The sequence below is a fragment of the Poromitra crassiceps genome (assembly GCF_964638095.1).
Source record: "Poromitra crassiceps genome assembly, chromosome: 13".
Classification (NCBI taxonomy): domain Eukaryota; kingdom Metazoa; phylum Chordata; class Actinopteri; order Beryciformes; family Melamphaidae; genus Poromitra; species Poromitra crassiceps.
In genome coordinates this window covers 32,653,676-32,669,977 of record NC_139644.1, presented here as the reverse complement: position 1 = coordinate 32,669,977, position 16,302 = coordinate 32,653,676, and the positions used below count along the sequence as shown (strand labels likewise).

Genomic DNA, 16,302 nt, shown 5'->3' with positions numbered 1-16,302 from the left:
TTTGCTGTATGTTTTGTGTTGAATACTGCGGTTGGGTGCCATAGTAAATAAACAGGTGGGCAACCTGTGATCATCATCATGCAAACAACCACAATGCAAACAACCACCACCAATGTAAACAAACCCAATTTGTCAAATGTCAGGAAAGCATTAATTTACACTCTATGGTCAAATAGTTTCAGTTTGTATCAGTTTGACACACGTTACTATGGTCTAGTGTGACTTTGTAACATAAATATTTATATCAGTTTGTATCAGTTTGATACACGTTACTATGGTCTGTAGTGTGACTTTGTAACATAAATATTTATATCAGACAAAAAGGGGGTAAACTAAACTCAAAATAAAAAGTGGGTAAACTGAATTTAGGTGCATGGGATTTACCCTCCACTAAATCCATCTTACTACTGATTAGATTTCCACAAAAAGCATTTTTCTTCTCTATTGTTTTGGTCATCTGACCCTGTTGACCTTTGGTCTTGAGTGAGTCATGGAGGGTGTCAGAACCACGTCTCTAATTTAGAGTGGGTTGGGTTACACAAAGTTACAGTTACACTGGTGTCACCTCCGCCCGGCCCGGCCCAGGACAGGACGGGACGGGAGTGACGCGACGTGGCGGAAGAGGAGGGAAATGTAAAAAATGAAAGGCTGAGTCAATGCCAGGAGCCAGCAGCACATCACTCTTTGGGTAGTGACCTCTGGGACAAGGTCAAACTTCCACAGATAAAATAGTGAGTGAGCTTCAAGAAACTGTATTCCATGCGTGTATGTCAACTATATGTCATTTTGCAAATTGTTAATACTTTGACTGGGCACAGAATCCACGCAGTCCAAAGAAATACACCATAGAACAGCAGAGGAAGCCGGTTGTGATTGATGTGTCATTAAACACAGTTTGAACCACAAACTACTGACATGTCCTGTGTGTACTGTGGACAGACCTGCACACTGTGGACACAGGCCTGCACACTGTGGACACAGGCCTGCACACTGTGGACAGTGGACACAAGCCTGCACACTGTGGACACAGGCCTGCACACTGTGGACAGTGGACACAGGCCTGCACACTGTGGACACAGGCCTGCACACTGTGGACAGTGGACACAAGCCTGCACACTGTGGACACAGGCCTGCACACTGTGGACAGTGGACACAGGCCTGCACACTGTGGACACAGGCCTGCACACTGTGGACACAGGCCTGCACACTGTGGACACAGGCCTGCACACTGTGGACAGTGGACACAGGCCTGCACACTGTGGACAGTGGACACAGGCCTGCACACTGTGGACACAGGCCTGCACACTGTGGACACAGGCCTGCACACTGTGGACAGTGGACACAGGCCTGCACACTGTGGACAGTGGCCACAGGCCTGCACACAGTGGACACAGGCCTCCTGCACACCGTGGGACCTGCTACCCTGTGTGGGCTCAGTAACGGTCAGCAAGTGTCACGATGAGAGCAGGAATAGTGCAAACATTTATCTTCTTTGAACTGCATCCTTTACACAAGCCGCTGGCGCTCTCACACTTCATAATTTGTCCAAAGCAAACTGTTGTGAGTGGAAACTGGCTGTAACTTCTTGCTTGACATTTAGAAGTTTGTGTTTCCATGAATTGGAAGCAGGGCCTTCAGTATTTCCTGGAAAGCTATGCTCCGCCTGAGGGCAATACAAGGCGAAACAGGAGATCAAATCAAGAGCTGTTATGGGCCGTCATGCACAACATCCCTCTTCCACAGAGCTGTTGTGTTGGCCTGAGCCCAAGTAGATCATCACTTTTTTTTTAGCGAAGCTTCCTCTTAATAAATGATTGATAGAATAAAATGAAAGAAAATGATGGAACTGAACTTGAAAGGGCAGTAGGTAACTTGTAGGTCCTTGATTGACAAAATGATAACACTTTTACAGACTGTGACCTTTATACTCGAGAGAAACTGAACAATTAAATGTTTGGGCTGGGTATGAACTTAATTACCTCACTAAAAGATTTATTGCATTTTGGAATGGAACGCTTCATACCTAAATGATCAAATGAACTAGCTGATGTGTAGATGTGTGCCATATCGTATCCTTATCGATATATCGATAAGATATCATATCGCGATATCATGAAAATGGCAATATTGCGACTTGTTGATGTAATGAGGTCACACCGTTACGCTGCGTAAAGGTGTGACGTACGCACAGCAGCAACAAGCATGGCTGAGAGCGGCTCCACGGTGGAGGAGTTCATTCCAAAAAGGGGAGTGGCTTCAGTTGTGTGGAAGTGTGTTTGGTTACAAAAGAGCATGTACAACAAACCACGGTAATATTTGAAGGGCAAACTGTTACGTTTATGCTGTCATATAAAACTGTAACACTTATGTTCTTGAAATTACTAATACAATATTTCTCAGTATTTCATCATATTGTCAAGAATATTATCGCAGGAATACTCTAAAATATCGTTTCATATTTCAGATTGTTTCGGATATTATTTTAGGGCCATATCACCCACCCCTACTGATGAGTAATATTTAATTCATTTTAGACTTCTCAGATTTGATTTGATTCAGATGTGTAGCTGGTACATTTAAACATGTTTATGGCTGAATCATCAGTAACACCAATTTCATAGCGTGGGCTGTAACTGAGCGATTTCTGTGGGGTTTGATTGATTCAGTGAGTGAGAAGAGCTCAGTCATCATTGCTAGGAGGCAGCAGACAGGCTGATTGAGATGAGGGGGGCTACTGGTTAATGATGATGGGGTATCAGAGTGGACCCAGGCACAGCGGTGTGTGATTGGCTGCTGAAGCTGTGAGAGTGGACTAGGCACAGTGGTGTGATTGGCTGAAGCTGTCAGAGTGGACCCAGGCACAGTGGTGTGTGATTGGCTGAAGCTGTCAGAGTGTGGACCCAGGCACAGTGGTGCGTGATTGGCTGCTGAAGCTGTCAGAGTGGACCCAGTTCACAGCAGTGTGTGATTGGCTGCTGAAGCTGTCAGAGTGGACCCAGGCACAGCGGTGTGTGATTGGCTGCTGAAGCTGTCAGAGTGTGGACCCAGGCACAGTGGTGCGTGATTGGCTGCTGAAGCTGTCAGAGTGGACCCAGTTCACAGCAGTGTGTGATTGGCTGCTGAAGCTGTCAGAGTGGACCCAGGCACAGCGGTGTGTGATTGGCTGCTGAAGCTGTCAGGGTGGACCCAGGCACAGCGGTGTGTGATTGGCTGCTGAAGCTGTCAGAGTGGACCCAGGCACAGCGGTGTGTGATTGGCTGCTGAAGCTGTCAGAGTGGACCCAGGCACAGCGGTGTGTGATTGGCTGCTGAAGCTGTCAGAGTGGACCCAGGCACAGCGGTGTGTGTGATTGGCTGCTGAAGCTGTCAGAGTGGACCCAGGCACAGTGGTGTGTGATTGGCTGCTTGAGCTGTCAGAGTGGACCCAGGCACAGTGGTGTGTGATTGGCTGAAGCTGTCAGAGTGGACCCAGAGCCGTATAATAGAAGAGTTCTGACATCTCCATTCACTCCAATGGACCAGTTTTTTTCCAGGAAGTAGAAAGTGGAACTCTTCAGTAAAAAAAGCAGCACTGTCGAGTTGCATCAAAATAGACAGTGTTGTACTTTGAAAGGGTTTTTCATCCCTTGAAATGAATCAAATTGTACATTATCTGCTTTATTTTAGCATGCAAAAGTAGCGCGAGACCCATTCCTGGCTGTTCATTGGCTAATGATTCTTGCATTTTGGTCCTCCGCTGACGCCACTCTCTTACTAGAGGACACTAAGTGGACCCAGGCACAGTGGTGTGTGATTGGCTGAAGCTGTCAGAGTGGACCCAGGCACAGTGGTGTGTGATTGGCTGAAGCTGTCAGAGTGGACCCAGGCACAGTGGTGTGCTAATCCAACTGGCTTGACCACTCCCTCCCGTCCTCTCTTGCTTCATTAAGGGCCGTGCTGTGGGAGGAGCCAAACAGCCGCACATGACCCCCGCTTTTATGGTTTCTAGGAAATAACTGGCTGTTCCAGCTAGGGGGGCTGGGCATCGCCACTGACTTCCCGATACGATTCCGATACACAAGGTCCCGATTCGATTTCGATATTGATATTTCAGTTGCAATACCAGTTTTGCTTGGATATGAAAGAGATTCTCAAAGAACTAATGCGGTTTAATTGTACAAGGAGCCCTCTAACATATTAAAAATATTAATAGATGTTTACGAGATCTCGTTGCGCTAATAACCAAACCACGCGAGTCGAACAGGGTTAAAGCTTCAAGCATCCACGGGAAAAGGCATTGTATTAAAAGATCGATATTGAGATTTATGAATCCATATCAGTTCCTTCAAATTAATATTGATTTGATTTTTTCAACCTGAAGTTCCAACTCTGCCTCTCTGTCTCTCTCTCCATCTTTCCCTTTCTATCTCCCCCTCTCTCTCTCTCTCTCTCTCTCTCTCTCTCTCTCTCTCTCTCTCTCTCTCTCTCTCTCTCTCATCCCTTCCGCCCCCTCGCCGACGCGCCTTGTTCTTGCCGTGTATCGATTGGCGGCCTGTTTATTTGTTCCCTCCACTCCATTAGCTTAGCCAGCTTTAAGGAATGCAAATCAGGGCTTCTCCTGGCTGAGGATGAGAGCTCTAGTCTGCACGGAGCCGATAACACAGCAGGTGCAGGCAGGCACACTTTGAGGTGCGCTGTGTCCTCTCGTTCTGTTGGTTTTCTATCTACAGGAGGTGTGCTGCTTCTCCACCCCGCAGTCGTTTGCAGCAGAGGTGCTCGTCTCCTCTCTGGACCAAATCACTTTTTATTGATCAAGAAAGTGGAAGCAACTTGGTCCATTTCTATAACAATTCACCACACTCCATAGTCCCAGCATGGTGTGCAACCCCTTTTATAAACTTTGGCTGGGGGGGGGGGGGGGGGGGGGGGGGGGGGGCTAGGCGCAAGAGATGGGCGGGCTGGGTTTGGCGACGTCACTGATCAAGCTACGTCACTGATCAAGAGCTCAGCCAATAGAAAGGGAGGAAAATTGGGAGTCTACAGCTGGCCTTTTTGCCTTTTTGGTTTGTATGGAACTGCATGGGTATGTGAGAAGAGATGAGGAATTACTCAGATTTACACTAAATGTCAGGACTTTGACCTGGATTCCTCAAGAACACAGCTAATTTCCAATATATATTGATTTTCAGCAGAAAAAAGTGGAAAAAGTGTTGAGTATCTCTTTAATGGCATCTGACTTCTACACTCTCTCTCTCTCTCTCTCTCTCTCTCTCTCTCCGAAAGCGACTAGTCTCACACCACGCAGCACCTGTTGCGCTACACATGACAAGAACTCTGAAGAACAAATCCTCGGCGCTGCAGTTCACTGCAGTCTTGCTCGTGCACAATAACATGTGTGACTCCAGCTGTCATGGCTGTAGATAATAGCATTAAGAGTCTCTGTGTCTTGACCGCTATGAGGGGGGCATCACACCACATATGCACGCACGCACAAACACACACACACACACACACACACACACACACACACACACACGCACGCACGCACGCACACACACACACACACACACAGACACACACACACACACACACACACACACGCCCCAACATCCAGTGTCTCCTGCCTGAATCCAGGATTACTCTGTCTGCAGAAATCCGTCTCTCTCTCAGACAGGCCAGCCGAGCCCAGCAGACAAATATTATGCTGCTTGACTTTAGTGCAAAGGCAGTATGAGTGAAATAGTTCAATCGTGTTTTACAGGGACATCCTCACCTTAGTAAAACCAATGCTACCACCCTCCTAGCCCTAAGCTAGCTCATTAGGCTGCAGCCAGCAGCACCCACTGGCTGAGGAATGTTAATAATGTGAAAAAGACTTTTTTCCAAAATGCCAATGGAGAAAAAGTGTCTAAATATGTAGGTATGCCTCCGGGCTATGATCCATCTCTCCCAGTGTTCACAGGCGTCTCTTATGGCCCTGCCCCCGCCCCCTCCCCCCCCAAGCCCAGACGCATTCAGCCGACTCTCTCTCTCTCTGTCTGTCTGAGCACCAGCTGTTCCTATGGCACTCGCCCACTGCAGCTCGGCCAGGCTGCCAGAGCCTTCAGAGGATTAGTGATGCGTCCTACAACCAAGAGAAGAAGGAGGAAGCACCGCAGGATGGATAGAGGCACCGCTAGTTAGAGAGGCACCTGTCCACTCTTTTCCACTTCCCATATTATTCCCATACCTGAATTGGGATATCTGCCGATACTGATATTGATTCCAATATCAGATCTCTTGGCAACTCTCCCAAAGAGCTGCAGCCTCCGTCTTTACATAATAGCTGTGACGTCATGTGACATCATGTGACATCATTTAGTATTTGGTTTGGTCATCAATGATCTCATAGCATTAGTTACCTGCTTCATTATATTCCACTCAACAATTAATAGAAGTCATTAGACATTTCCAAAACAATTGATCCACTCAAAATTATTCAAATAACATTTCAACAAACGGACACTTAAACACCCCTGCCCTGCCACTTTACCACATTTGTAAAAGATGGAAATCCCCCCTAATATTATAAGTCTAAAATATCTCCTAAACTAATTTGAGTTAGCTAACTGCTAATGTTATCAGCTCACTACTACTACTTAACAGTAGCACTGTTTTATGTTATGTTACGGTGGGTTTATGGTCCAGCGCAAGCTATGAATGGAATGTGGATCGGAGACGTCAGTCCGATATCCGATATGTGAATTAGGTCAGTATTGGCACCTGATACCGATATTCCGACACAATATCCCATCTCTACCGCTGGTTTGATCTGTGTTCAAACGGGTGTTGCTGTGGCCAGATCACTTCAGCGTATTTGCCCGCTGGTTGTTTTGATGCATGGTGGGGCTTTAGGGGATTGAGGTATTATAGGATTGTGTTGCTGAGAAGGACAAGTTGGAGAAATAGTGTTACATTGAGGCAGCAACATATTGTGCTTGATCCAGCCTTAATACTTCTCTGGGAACAGGTGGGTGTGACTCAGGAAGGGAAGGCCACGAGTGAAGGGACTCATTTAGGACTCTGTGTGTTTGCCTCTGCGCTGAACTGGGTGCTAATTGGTTGCTACGGCAGCTTTATAATAACAGTCAGTGCTGAGGCTGAACTCATATACCCAGCGGTGCTGATGCTGGACTCATACACCCAGTGGTGCTGAGTCTGGACTCATACACCCTGTGGTGCTGAGGCTGGACTCATACACCCAGGGGTGCTGAGGCTGGACTCATACACCCAGTGGTGCTGATGCTGGACTCATACACCCAGTCACTTCAGCGCTGATGCTGGACTCATACATACGTCACTTTCACACGTATGTCCCTGAGTCACAGAACAGACTGAGTTAAGGATAAGGGAGACTGAGACTGAGATAAGGGAGAAAAGAAAGGAGATATATATAGGCTAAATACAGATTAACAGAATAGAATAGAATAGAATAGAATAGAATAGAATAGAATAGGGATGCACAATATATGTGCAATCATATCGGTATCGGTGCTAACAGCAATTCACAGTGTTTACATGTGTTTTTCAGTATGTACACAATTTGATTATCATGGAAACTTGTTTTTATCCAGATCATAGTGACATCTGAAAATATCGGTTATCGGCCATACCAGCAATGTTAATATTGGTTATCGGTATTGGCCAAAACGTTCATATCGGTGCATCCCGATAATAGAATAGAATAGAACGGTGGGACTGCAATCATTGCTTGTGCTGAATGTGCTCTACCTGTCCTGTACCCACCTGTATGAGCAAGAAGAGCAAAACACAGAGATGGCAGCACTTCACTCTCTCCAGCTGCGTAGTAAAACGACATGCAAAGGAGCAACCGGTGAGGATAGAGCCTGCTGTGTGAAGAGAAACTGAGAGGGAGAGGTAGAGAGAGAGAGAGAGGGAGAGAGAGAGAGAGGGAGGGAGAGGGAGAGAGAGAGAGAGAGAGAGGGAGGGAGAGGGAGATAGAGAGAGAGGGAGAGAGAGGGAGATAGAGAGAGAGGGAGGGAGGGAGAGAGAGAGGGAGGGAGAGAGAGGGAGAGAGAGAGAGAGAGAGGGAGGGAGAGAGAGAGAGAGAGGAACCAAGGCCCCGTGACCTGATTGTGGTTACCTGAGGCTTTGGAGATGAGTCCTCCCCGCCTCCACAGTGCTGAGGTCATGTGATAGCCTGTGTGCTGAGGTCATGTGATAGCCTGTGTGCTGAGGTCATGTGATAGCCGGTGTGGTGTGTTGTGTTGCTGGAGCGGTGTTGGGTGTGAGGGGAGCACAGAAGCAAGGCTTCATGGGAGCCGCCGCCCGGCCATGACAGTGGGCCGTCTGTTCTGTCAGCCCGAGGGCCTATAAATGTGAGACAGACAGGGGGGAGAAAAAACACCTATTATGATTTAAGCCTGAGAGTCTAAAAGAAGAGAGAGAGAGAGGTAAAGAAAGAGAGAAAGAGATGACCTGCTGGTGGAACTATAGTCCCAAAGAAACAACCGTACCCTTCCAAATGTAACTCAAACTGCGGCCATTGTTGTTATCAAAGAGTCTCAGGCCCAATTGCTGGAACGGCGGGATAGCGAGGCACAAATAGCAGCCAAGTGCCATTGTGAGTCATGCTCTTTTCCCCACCGGCGACAATGCACAGGAGATTTAGAGAACAGGACAGATAGGCTCAACTGAATAGGAGGACGCAGCACTGATGGAGGGAGGGGGAGAGAGAGAGAGAGAGAGAGAGAGAGACAGAGAGATAGAGAGAGAGAGAGAGAGAGAGAGAGAGACAGAGAGAGAGAGAGAGAGGAAGAAGAGAGTGAGCTGCTTTCTGGTAAACGGCTGGAGGTTTTGGTACTGAGTCAGTCCACCAATTGCACTGAGTTTATAGCCCGTCATCTTCTTGATTGCTGCTTTGTGATTTGTCGTGTTTTCCTGCCGACCGCCATCGCAGTCCTCTCCTCCTGGCCTCCTCTGAACTGCGTGGTCCTCTCCTCCTGGTCTCCTCTGAACCGTGTGGTCCTCTCCTCCTGGCCTCCTCTGAACCGTGTGGTCCTCTCCTCCTGGCCTCCTCTGAACCGTGTGGTCCTCTCCTCCTGGCCTCCTCTGAACCGTGTGGTCCTCTCCTCCTGGTCTCCTCTGAACCATGTGGTCCTCTCCTCCTGGTCTCCTCTGAACCGTGTGGTCCTCTCCTCCTGGTCTCCTCTGAACCGTGTGGTCCTCTCCTCCTGGCCTCGTCTGAACCGTGTGGTCCTCTCCTCCTGGTCTCCTCTGGACCGCACAGCTACAGCTCATAGTGCCTCTACTTTAACACAGTGCTCATTTGGGGACAGAAATGCAGCTTGCTATTTTAGCTCCCCAGTTGTACCACTGTCGTCCCATTAATCACTGCACTGTAACTAAGGCTGAATATAGGAGTCAGACTAGGAGTGTCGCCCCCTGTGGGTTCGCTTTCTTTTGGCACAGTGCAACACCTCATTACAAAGTATGCCACAGTGAATTCTATCCACTCTGCTATCAAATATCTTACATTTCTGAAATACAGTAGAGTCTGAGTCTGTAGCCGTGTTCAGAATGATTCACTCACTCACTATTGCCCACGTAGTGTTTCTCATATAGTGAACTAGTTCTAGTACTTTGGGGAATGATCAAACACCCTACCTCACTCTTCTTCTCCTTTGGTTAGTGCACCCTACCTCACTCTTCTTCTCCTTTGGTTAGTGCACCCTACCTCACTCTTCTTCTGCTTTGGTTAGTGCACCCTACCTCACTCTTCTTCTCCTTTGGTTAGTGCACCCTACCTCACTCTTCTTCTCCTTTGGTTAGTGCACCCTACCTCACTCTTCTTCTCCTTTGGTTAGTGCACCCTACCTCACTCTTCTTCTCCTTTGGTTAGTGCACCCTACCTCACTCTTCTTCTCCTTTGGTTAGTGCACCCTACCTCACTCTTCTTCTGCTTTGGTTAGTGCACCCTACCTCACTCTTCTTCTCCTTTGGTTAGTGCACCCTACCTCACTCTTCTTCTGCTTTGGTTAGTGCACCCTACCTCACTCTTCTTCTGCTTTGGTTAGTGCACCCTACCTCACTCTTCTTCTGCTTTGGTTAGTGCACCCTACCTCACTCTTCTTCTCCTTTGGTTAGTGCACCCTACCTCACTCTTCTTCTCCTTTGGTTAGTGCACCCTACGTCACTCTTCTTCTCCTTTGGTTAGTGCACCCTACCTCACTCTTCTTCTCCTTTGGTTAGTGCACCCTACCTCACTCTTCTTCTCCTTTGGTTAGTGCACCCTACCTCACTCTTCTTCTCCTTTGGTTAGTGCACCCTACCTCACTCTTCTTCTCCTTTGGTTAGTGCACCCTACCTCACTCTTCTTCTGCTTTGGTTAGTGCACCCTACCTCACTCTTCTTCTGCTTTGGTTAGTGCACCCTACCTCACTCTTCTTCTGCTTTGGTTAGTGCACCCTACCTCACTCTTCTTCTGCTTTGGTTAGTGCACCCTACCTCACTCTTCTTCTCCTTTGGTTAGTGCACCCTACCTCACTCTTCTTCTGCTTTGGTTAGTGCACCCTACCTCACTCTTCTTCTCCTTTGGTTAGTGCACCCTACCTCACTCTTCTTCTCCTTTGGTTAGTGCACCCTACCTCACTCTTCTTCTGCTTTGGTTAGTGCACCCTACCTCACTCTTCTTCTCCTTTGGTTAGTGCACCCTACCTCACTCTTCTTCTGCTTTGGTTAGTGCACCCTACCTCACTCTTCTTCTGCTTTGGTTAGTGCACCCTACCTCACTCTTCTTCTCCTTTGGTTAGTGCACCCTACCTCACTCTTCTTCTCCTTTGGTTAGTGCACCCTACCTCCCTCTTCTTCTCCTTTGGTTAGTGCACCCTACCTCACTCTTCTTCTCCTTTGGTTAGTGCACCCTACCTCACTCTTCTTCTGCTTTGGTTAGTGCACCCTACCTCACTCTTCTTCTCCTTTGGTTAGTGCACGGCAGCATTGCATTGTGGTATATGGGAGAAAATGTAGTGTCCTGTCAGTCCTGTCCTACTGAGCTAGCAAACAATGCGACAGGAAGTGAGCTGGGGTTAAATTTAGAATGTTTATGTTGTCAAGTTATAACCGTCTACTCTATAGTGGACTATATAGTGAATCAAATGAACAGTTGAGAATTCGGACACTAGTAGTACGAAATGGCCAACAAACTAATATACAGTAGTCCACTATTTCTGTAATAGCCAGGGACCGGTTTCGAACAGGGCTTGTTTCCAACTGTATTTTTACTTCAATGCGTAGCCTTAGCCTGGTGCATTGCCTTTACTCGTGCACTGTCGTCCTATTCATAATTGTCATTAGCCGTTAACGCTGTTATTAAAATAAAAGCTGTAAATATTTGTGCTGTTTATTTCTCTCCTTGCTGTCCAGTGTTGATGGGTGGCGTGCTGTCGTAATCACCAGCATCAGTAAAGATGGATAATCCTCTGCATTATAGAATGGGCCTCTTAACCCCCTCTGCTCTGCTGCTGTAAGCATTTTAATCTGCTTTCCATGTCCATTACCATCACGCATCCTCGACCACTCCGTTACATAGCGGCCGGTAGGGGTGTCAAAAATAATCGATTATAAGATGCATCGCGATGCGGACGTGCACGATTCTGCATCGATTAACAAATATCAAAAATCGATTATTAAAAAAAAAAAAAAAAAAAAAGAATTTAATCAAATAAAATAGAATGTAAGTACATGCAGTTGTTTATTTTAATTATGGATCATAATACAATGCAATTCCAAATGCACTTTTATTTTAAAAGTAGCCACACAGTGAGAAAAAAGAAAGTGAGAAAAAATAAATCATGTATTGCGGAAAAAGTGATGCATCGATTTAAGATGCATCGCGATGCATCGTGATGCATCGTTTAATCGAATCGAATCGAATCGTTGACAGATGAATCGTAATCGAATCGAATCGTGAGGCCAGTGAAGATTCACAGCCCTAGCGGCCGGGTGCTCTTTCGCGTCCGCCCTGTGTGTCCCCTCCTGACCTCAGTAGGCGTGTCAGGAAGTGGAATAGAGCGGCGGCCGTAAAGCATGCCGGTTGGCTGTGGTAAATTTTCTGCTAAAATCTCCCATGGCGTGGAGCCGTGGACGTTCACGTGTGATTTAGGTAACTTGAATGTGAGTTTGGATTTGTCCCAGAGAGCAGGAGATGTAGTAGTAGTAGTGGATCATATCCTGTGTTGGTTGTATCTCATTGATTTAGTTTCAGACAGTCAGATTCCCATGAGATTTCAGCCTGGAAGACGAGGAATTATGGAACAACCATGGGGGGGAACACGAGTTGCGACACTGATAACTTTACAGTATGTTTGGTGCATCTCAATGCAACGTGCGCACACAGTGAGACACACACACACACACACACACACACACACACACACACACACACACATAATTAGACTAATTTAATAGACCCTAATCACGGGGGTCATTTTGTGTTGAAAAGGCAGGGTAAACACAGGTGCAAGCAAAACACCAATGAGGGTTTCAAACTTCCATGATTGGAATTTGGAAACCCTCATTAGTGTTTTGCTTGCACCTGTGTTTATTCTGCCTTTTCGACACAAAATGGCCTCCGTGAAAAGGGTCTATTCTGTAGTGTAACCACATTTTGTGCAGTGTCCTCCTGAACAGGGCCACCGACTGCACATTAGTCACTGCTGAACTATGGCGGATTTCACCCTGCTGGAAAATCACTCCCTCCGCCTTTTGTATCTGGCACCATCCTACGGCTGTGTGTGTGTGTGTGTGTGTGTGTGTGTGTGTGTGTGTGTGTGTGTGTGTGTGTGTGTGTACTGTGGAAAAAAGTAAGCGTATCTACAGTAACTCTCTCTCTCTCTCTCTCTCTCTCTCTCTGTCTCTCTACCCCCTGTGGGTCAGGATAAGCATTAAGAGGAAGTGTAGGGTTTTGTGTTGGTATCGAGGCTGCAGAAAGTCCCCACTTCAGATGCTCCACCAGAGAGACCATCTGAGTGTCAGTCACCCCCCAGCTACAGTCATCAGTCATCATGGCTCAGTCACTAATGGTAGTCATCTCATGGCTCTCTCTGTCTGATCACATCTATAGCCCTGTTCCAAACCGGTCCATATTACAGAAGTAGTGGACTATATAGTGTGTCGGCCATTTTGTACTTAGTGTCTGAATTCTCAACTGTTCATTTGATTCACTATTCACCTTATTCACCACGCCCACTTTTTCTCTCTTCCGCGTTCGACGCAAACGTATTTGTTCTTCGGGTTCAGCGCTAGCTGCCTACTGTGGCTAATATTAGCCGCTAGTTAGTTATGTTATATGGCAGTAAAATGCCACTGAATGACCAAATTGATATAACTTTTAACCATTTCGAGTAACACTGTTTCCATACGGATCACCAGCGTTAGTTTGTTGTTTATAACGTGGCTATATTCATAACGTTTTCTATCTCGGATGCGTTATTTCGAATCCCGCATGGGTTACGCTGGCGCAAAGCGTGTGGGTTTCAGGACGAAACAGCCTCGAGTGGCCACTAACGTCATCTTTAGAGCACAATATTCCTGGAATGCAAGTTTAACTAAACAGTTACATGTCCTCTGCATTCTACATAAAATGAAGATATTACGGGTTGTTTTATTTTGTATGTTACATACTTATTGGCCAAGATATGTTACTTTATGGGGGAGTAATTCTGACAGCTTAGGAGGGGAGTGTGGGCGGCCATCTTGCCTGCGGGGTTTTTGGCAAGTCTAAAACGGAAATACTATTACGAAATGACGTAATGCGGAAGCGTCCATGTGTGGGCAAAGAATAAGGTGAATATAGTCCACTATAAAATACCCACAATGCACTGCAATTTCTAGTGTACCCTACATTTTCTCCCATATACCACAATGCAATGCTGTCGTGTTTAGCAAAGGAGAAGAAGAGTGAGGTAGTGTCCGAAACCTGTTTGATCCTTCCCCAAATAGTTCACTATATGAGAAACACTACATAGGGAATAGTGAGTGAGTGAATGAGTGAACCATTCTGATCACGGCTTATGTTTTCCTCTCTCCTCTTTATTCGTCCATTTTCCTACGCCCCTGCCCCCCCACCCCTCTGCTCTGGCTTAATAACATCCAGGGCGTGACAGTGGTTAACATGGTGGCGACTGTAAAGCCATGCCGCGCCTCATTAACTCTCCTCTGAGTAATGTTGTAGGTCAACAACACTTTGTTTGCAGCCTTCTCTGTGTGCAGGTGGGCGCTGACTGGAGCCTTCACACTTGGCTGGGCGATAAATCATATCTGTATTTTTAGGCTGAATGGCGGTACACAATGTATATTTCGCTATTTTTTAAATGTTCAGTTAAGTCAAAGCCACATGTGAGATGTCACAAGCACTTTTATTAAAACAAGACAGCTGGGCGATATGGACAAAATCAAATTATCAGAATATCTTTGACCAAATCCCTCAATCGATATTGTGACACTATTGTAGGGAGGGATGACTATTGGTGCTTCCACAAAATGTTTACACAAATGAGATTTTTCATCACTAATTCCACAGGTAAAGTTCAGAAAATGACACCACTTTACTGTCATGCAGCCTTTAAAACCAGGACAAGACAACACTTATGCCATATTAGGACATTACAATATCCAAGATCTAAGACGATATCTAGCCTCATATCACGATATCAACACAATATCTATATATTGCCCAGCCCTACTTGTCTGCTCTTCCTTTTTTGGATCATATTTGTCCGTGTGAATATCCCGGCTGACTTCCCTCGAGTAAATTCACTCTCTGTGTTTTGTCATTTCTTTTTTTGGCTCTTGTCTGTTTCAGCGTCGTCCAGCCATCTTGTGTTTCCCAAGCTTCCCATTGCATGATGAGCCAATCAGATTTAGCATGTGGCCTCTAGGGCTGCACTCTCTCCATAGGGGGAGGAGGCCTGAACAGAGCAGCTATTTGTTGCAGCAGAGTTCACAATGGACAAAGCCGGGAACACAAACACATAAGCGTTTACCCAAGTCTCTCGAGAAGATGGACTCTTCCACAAAGATGCCTTTCATGCTGATCTGCTCCGCCCCAGCTGTGGAACGGACACTGCTGGAACGCTCAAACACACACACGCACGTGCACGCACGCACACACGCACGCACACGCGCACACACACACACACACACACACACACACGCGCATGCACACACACACACACACACACACACACACACACACACACACACACACACACACACACACACACACACACACACACTTGGAAACACAGACAGACAGATGTGCACACGAGTATTCAAAGCTCATACACACACGGCACACTTTCTATTAGGGCTGCATGATTATGGTCAAAATTATAATCACAATTATTTTGATCAATATTGAGATCATAATTATTTAACACGATACATCATGCATTTATTTTGTAATTTTCTTTTCTGACCCCCCCCCAATTTTCTCCCCAATTGTACTTGGCCAATTCCCCCCTGCTGCCCCACCCCCTCTCCCGATCTGGGGAGAACCATAGACTAGCACCATACGTCCTCCGACACATGCGCAGTTGCCAGCCGCTTATTTTCGCCTGACATTGGGGAGCTTCACCGGCAGGACGTATCACGTGGGCGGATCACACTATTCCCACCAGTTCCCTTCCACCCCCACCAGGCGCCCTGACCAACCAGAAGAGGCGCTAATGCAGCGACCAGGACACATACCCCTAATCCGGCTTCCCACCCGCAGACACAGCCAATCACGTCTGTATGGACGCCCGACCAAGCCGGAGGTAACACGGGGGCGTGAACCTGTGACCCTCGTGTTGGTAGGCAGGGAATCTACCGATACACTACCCGGACGCCCTGACATCATGCATTTATTGACACTAGATTTCTTTGAAGTGTCTACTATGGAAAGTGTAGGGGCAAAGCGCACCACTCCGAGGGAAAGGGGTGCGCTGGATTTACAACACAGGACAAAATGAGAGCAAAAGTGTGAGAATGTGGCACGTTTTATCTGGATTTGATTGTTTTCATGATGGTGGGAGGCCAAAATCTTGATCATGATTAATATTTGATTAATTGTGCAGTCCTACTTTGTCTATACTTCAGTCCAGCCGCTCTCCTGTTCACCCAGACTTGGAGCATGTCCTTCTCTCATGCATACAGTATGACAGAAAGACAAAGCAGCACAGCTAAAAGCAGTGGTGTTCGTCAGGCTGCTGAACGGTACAACAGATATACAGCAGCAGCGTTACTTGCTTACTGCACTGCGAAAAGGAGATTTGCTGAACGC

At 46.8% G+C, this 16,302-nt stretch overlaps 1 protein-coding gene across 1 annotated transcript in view; it reads left to right on the top strand.

Annotated features, from left to right (window-relative positions):
- pkn1b (protein kinase N1b) overlaps positions 1–16,302 on the top strand; it is a 53,796-nt gene that overhangs the window by 953 nt on the left and 36,541 nt on the right. The window lies entirely within an intron of this gene.